The sequence below is a fragment of the Aedes albopictus genome, chromosome 1 (assembly GCF_035046485.1).
Source record: "Aedes albopictus strain Foshan chromosome 1, AalbF5, whole genome shotgun sequence".
Taxonomy (NCBI): domain Eukaryota; kingdom Metazoa; phylum Arthropoda; class Insecta; order Diptera; family Culicidae; genus Aedes; species Aedes albopictus.
In genome coordinates this window covers 138,219,979-138,226,105 of record NC_085136.1, presented here as the reverse complement: position 1 = coordinate 138,226,105, position 6,127 = coordinate 138,219,979, and the positions used below count along the sequence as shown (strand labels likewise).

General features: G+C 46.3%; 1 long non-coding RNA gene across 1 annotated transcript; it reads left to right on the top strand.

The window, feature by feature from the left end:
- Positions 1-3,366: 3,366 nt before the first annotated feature.
- Positions 3,367-5,487, top strand: LOC134285184 (uncharacterized). Its single transcript, XR_009996196.1, has 2 exons — positions 3,367-3,816; positions 5,303-5,487. It is a non-coding gene; the product is annotated as an uncharacterized LOC134285184 (long non-coding RNA).
- The last annotated feature ends 640 nt before the right edge of the window (positions 5,488-6,127 follow it).

Below are 6,127 nucleotides of genomic sequence, written 5' to 3'. Positions count from 1 at the left end.
AATCATTTGATTGATTGGTTCGAATTTAGCGTAAGCCGTCCGAGCATGTTGTAAAAAGTGTTCAATTACGAAGACGCCGTGTGGGGGCATAGAAATTTAGTTGAGATAAAATTTCAGATGAAATAATTCGATGCGAAACAGGTAGGGAAGGTTCATTTATTACGTCCATCGTTTTTCGGGATTTCTAGACCCCCCTCCCCCCTCTGTCACGCTATATCCCTATACCTTATACACGTACTGTCACACTTTCCTAGACACCCCCCCTCCCCCAAATGTTGGACGTAATTTTTGAACGTTTCCGTACCTAATATCTTTTTGACTCGCATAGGGGAATTTAGGTAAATGTAAAATATATACGCGTAACGGTCTGTCCAAATTACCCGATTCACTAATCACATATACAGTTAGTTTTCACGTTTATGTTAAATGAGCCATTTTACGAGACGTTTCGGATCAGCTGATCGCTCATTTCATGAGTGAAAATTTGACAGGAGGTTGCACCCAAGCCCATGAGTGTTAATATCAATATCAACACTGTTGTTGTTTCGTAAAATAGACTATTGATCAAATTTTCCCTGGTTAGTACAAGGGTTGGTATCACAGGGTTTTTTTGGTAATGAAGTGAAGGTAATAAATACGATGTTCTTTATATCACCTTTGTAGCACATGTACCTCCAATGATTCATCGCTTCACTGATAAATTCCCAATGATTTTATTATGTTTCTTGACATATATGTTAAATACAAATCGTTAATAGGGTACTGCAAGCACCTGATCTAACCTCACTTTGTCTGACAGCTCAGCGAGCTTGTTTACAAGGTGTTAGAATTTTTAACGAGCGGCGAAAATTTCATTTACGTTTTCCGTCCCGAAACCATTGTGATACGGAAATGTCGATTATATTCAACTCTACTAGTACAAAACCAATCGTCTAATTACCGTTTTACTGAAATTGTACCGAAAAAAAGTTTTGCCGGATCTCCTCCAGAGACTAAGTCCATGTAAACAAGCTCGCTGAACTGTCAGTGCACGGCTTCGTGACGTCATCTTGCAGTATCCTATATAATGCATATGTAGTTTGGATAATATAATGCGATGTATTTTGGACTCCACATTAGGCCATCCCTATTTTTGCAAAAGTTGGAAATGTTAAAAGTTCAATATTGCAAAACAATCGTTTTAGAACGATGATTGCTGATCACGGAAAATATAATTCCTTGCCTATAAGGCTCAAATAACCATCATTCAGTCATCAGCAATCATCAATTATTCAAAAGCAGTTTTCTTGCTCTAAATCACAAAACCGTCGATGACCATGGTTTTAATGTTATCCAGATGATGACTAGAGTGCAATGATAAAGGTTGCTGATGATTGGAATCTGCCTCTTTCTGGCTCACATATGTTTTCATCAGGAAACAGTTTCCTGATGAAAACATACACACTAAGTTGAGCTCGGCAAACGCCGGCACCGCCGTGGCTCAGCAAATATGTATACTGAGTCTCGGTAAAAAATAATGTTACTTACCTTACCGGTCAGGCTAAGGCCGGGGTGGCCTCTGCTGTACATAGTAGCCGCCTCCATTCCACTCGGTCCATGGCTGTTTGCCTCCAGTTCCGCACTCTGCGTAGGGTCCGCAGATCGTCCTCCACTTGGTCGATCCACCTAGCTCGCTGCGCTCCACGTCTTCTGGTACCGGTCGGATGACTCTCGAGAACCATTTAAGTCGGGTTGCTATCCGACATCCTGATGACGTGACCCGCCCACCGTAGCCTCCCGATTTTCGCGGTATGGACGATGGTTGGTTCTCTCAGCAGCTGATGCAGCTCGTGGTTCATTCGCCGTCTCCAAGTCCCGTCTTCCATCTGCACTCCGCCGTAGATGGTACGCAACACCTTCCGTTCGAAAACTCCAAGGGTGCGTTGGTCCTCTGCACGTAGGGTCCATGTTTCGTGCCCATAGAGGACGACCGGTCTAATCAGCGTTTTGTAGATGGTTAACTTCGTGTTACGGCGAACTTTATTCGATCGTAGAGTTCTGCGGAGTCCAAAGTAAGAACGATTTCTTGCCACAATGCGCCTCTGAATTTCTCTGCTGGTGTCGTTGTTGGCGGTCACCAGTGAGCCCAAGTACACGAATTCTTCAACCGCCTCGATTTCATCACCGTCGTTATGAATTCGGGGTGGCGGTCGCGGTGATTCCTCCCTGGAGCCCTTTGCCATCAAGTACTTTGTTTTCGACACATTAATGACTAATCCGATTCGCCTGGCTTCACTCTTTAGTCGGATGTACGTTTCCGCCATCGTCTCAAATTTACGAGCAATAATATCAATATCATCGGCGAAACCAAGCAGCTGAACGGACTTCGTGAAAATCGTCCCACTCGTGTTTATCCCCGCTCTTCTTATTACACCCTCCAAAGCAATGTTGAACAGCAAGCACGAAAGACCATCACCTTGCCGTAACCCTCTGCGAGATTCGAAGGGACTCGAGAGTGTCCCTGATACTCGAACTACGCACATCACTCGATCCATCGTCGCCTTGATCAACCGTATCAGTTTATCCGGGAATCCGTATTCGTGCATAATCTGCCATAGCTGTTCTCGATCGATTGTATCATACGCCGATTTGAAATCGATGAACAAGTGATGTGTGGGCACGTTGTATTCGCGGCATTTCTGCAACACCTGGCGGATGGCGAACATCTGGTCCGTTGTAGCGCGTTCACCCATAAATCCAGCCTGATATTGCCCCACGAACTCTCTTGCAATCGGTGATAGACGGCGGCATAAAATTTGAGAGAGTATCTTGTAGGCAGCGCTCAGTAGTGTGATCGCGCGGTAGTTCCCGCAATCCAACTTGTCGCCCTTTTTGTAGATGGGACACACGATACCTTCCATCCATTCCTCCGGTAATACTTCCTCCTCCCAAATCTTGGTAATGACCCAGTGTAGTGCTCACACCAGTGCTTCTCCACCGTATTTTAGAAGCTCGCTTGGTAGTTGATCTGCTCCAGCGGCTTTGTTGTTTTTCAACCGACCAACCTCCTCCTCAATCTCTTGAAGGTCAGGGGCCGGAAGTCTTTCGTCCTGTGCACATACTCCTAGATCTGTTACCACGCCACCTTCGGTACTTGCAACGTCGCCATTGAGGTGCTCATCGTAATGCTGCCGCCACCTCTCGACCACCTCACGCTCGCTCGTGAGAATATTCCCGTGATTATCTCGGCACATGTCGGCTTGTGGCACAAAGCCTCTGCGCGAGCGGTTCAGCTTCTCGTAGAACTTTCGTGTGTCCTTAGCGCGGTACAGCTCTTCCATCGCTTCGCGATCTCGTTCTTCCTGCTGGCGCTTCTTCATCCGGAAGTGTTGCAGCATTCTCGCCCATGCTGCATTCTTCTCGTTTTTCAACTGTTCACATTCGCCGTCGTACCAGTCGTTTCTGTGATTCGGAGTCGCGAAACCTAGTGCTGTAGCCGAGATACTACCTATGGCGGATCGGATGTCCCTCCAGCCATCTTCAAGTGTAGCTGCGCCAAGCTGCTCTTCCGTTGGTAGGGCCACTGCTAACTGCTGCGCGTAGTCTTGAGCCACTTCTACGTTACGAAGTTGCTCGATGTTGAGCCGCGGCGTTAGACTTCGACACGTGGTGATAACTGTCGAAAGTTTTGAGCGCATGCATACAGCGACTAAGTAGTGATCCGAATCTATATTCGCACTGCGGTATGTGCGGACGTTGGTTATATCTGAGAAGAATTTACCGTCGATTAGAACGTGGTCGATTTGGTTTTCTGTTTGATGGTCGGGTGATCTCCAGGTGAACACCGCTAGCCATCATGGTTTCCCATAGCGGAAATCATCATGGTTACGGGTCGCAAGCCCCGGTAAAGTGTGGAACGTTTTGATGGCTGTGATCCCTGACCATCATGTAATCAAAATCCCAGGGATACTCAAGTTACCATACTGTTGGGTTGTGGGGGTTGCGTGTGCGGGGTGCATATATTGACAAGCATTGCTATTGATCGTTAGGGCTGAGTAGGAGCGGGGAATGGATCTACGATTGCTTAATTGCGATTATACCTACTGGTATAGTCGTGGTTCAACAGTGGTGGCGCCGCTTTTCGCTTGTTTTCGGCCTAGGTGGTTTGTTTAGGCGGTGCGGGTAGGTCTGTATGTACTTCACACGTGCAGTGCGTACGGGTTCAGCATTGTGGTTACTTGGGTAGTGTAGGATAATTAGGTTTGGAACTGAGGGGGTCATCATTGATTCTGCCGACACCATTGAGTGCTCATTGTTGGCGGTTGTGTTGGTGACGATTTTTTCAGCTTTATAATCTCATTTATACCACGCACAAACTTTGGGAAGAGGGACTGCTTTGTAATGCAAGAGAGGGATTTAAACTCTGCGTTACGGGTTGGGTGAGGTCATGCAGATAGAAGCAACCCAGGTGACCGTGCGGCTCGGGTCGTGATGGATGCATGAATGCAGTGTGTGTGGGGTGCGCTATCCTGTGGGTGCAGTTGAGTCCGGGTTGGAGTGGATAGAGACCCTTCTCTGCCCTAGATCAGTTTCGGTTGTACGGACGGGATAGTGTTTGTCTTATTTGTGACGTGTTGTGCGTGATTTGCGGCCCGAGCTGCGTGGTTACTTGGGAAGTATTGTGCTCTGCAATCTAGATTTTGGTTTTATGGTGAAGCTATGGCTGGGCTGTGCCTCGGATTTGTTGGGCGCAGGTCGGGAGAGCTGGAGGCGGTTTGTGCTGGAGGGTTTGCTCGATTGGTTATTCATTGGTGGTGGCCAGTCGATCGACTGTTCGCGCAGCCTGTCATTTGGTTCTTGGGATTTGTGCTCTCGAGGTTCGGGGCGTTGCTTCATTGTATCTTCGCTTTAATACTAATATTCCTTGTTTGATTAACTGACTATTATGTACAGGCGCTTAACTCATTCTATTTCATAGATTGTCAGATTTAAAAGTAATGGTTCAATAGGGTGTTAGCAATCAGCGTGGATTAGAACGAGTTGGCGCCTACAATACACCAACACTAACACACATACACCAATACATACACGCACACATGCACCTACAACTAGCTGTAAAAGACCAGTGGGCGGGACAATGGTGCCTACCCAACAGTTGTAGGTGGGGTGTTTGGCTTAGCTACATGACTTGGTCCGGCAAGCCCATAAACATCAATTGGTAGACGTATTGCCTAGTGAAAAGACAACGCAGATGGGCGAAAGCCAGGGGATGCGTTGATAATAGCAGAATAGCAGAATAGCAGAATGGTCGGGTGATCTCCAGGTGGCTTTGTGGATATCTTTGCGGGGGAAGAAGGTGCTTCGGACTACCATACCACGGGAGGCTGCAAAGTTTACGCATCGCTGGCCGTTATCATTCGATACGGCGTGCAGGCTGTTTCGCCCGATTACCGGTCTGTACATTTCCTCCCTTCCTACCTGCGCGTTCATGTCGCCGACAACAATTTTCACGTCACGCGGCGAGCAACCATCGTATGTTTGCTCTAACTGCGCGTAGAACGCTTCTTTCTCGTCATCGGGTCTCCCTTCGTGTGGGCAGTGGACGTTGATGATGCTGTAGTTGAAGAAACGGCCCTTAATTCTCAACATGCACATCCTTGCGTTGATCGGCTGCCACCCGATCACACGTTGTCGCATCTTGCCCAACACTATAAATCCTGTTCCCAGTTCATTGGTGGTGCCACACCCGAATAAAAAATACAGTAGAAAAACCGAACGTTGTATTGTAACAGTACTATTTAAAACCTTGTTTTTACAATAGACACCACTGTAAAAATAAAAATACAAAAACAATAAAATATAATGTAAACACCATACAGTAAATTGTAAATAAGATTTTTACAATATACTATACGGGTGGTTAAGTATCGTAACAATATAAAAAAATATTTTTCTCCATATATATTTTTTTGCAAAACCATACATTATATTGTAAATGAATTGTGTGTGTGTGTGTGTGTGATCCAACTAACCCCCACTGTCTGGCAGTGGTATTATGGAAGAAAGTTTTCTGCAATATCATTTTGATACTATTGCAAAAAGCTTTAGTCCGGGAGTTAGAAGGTGATAGCTCTATTGCAGATTCAGA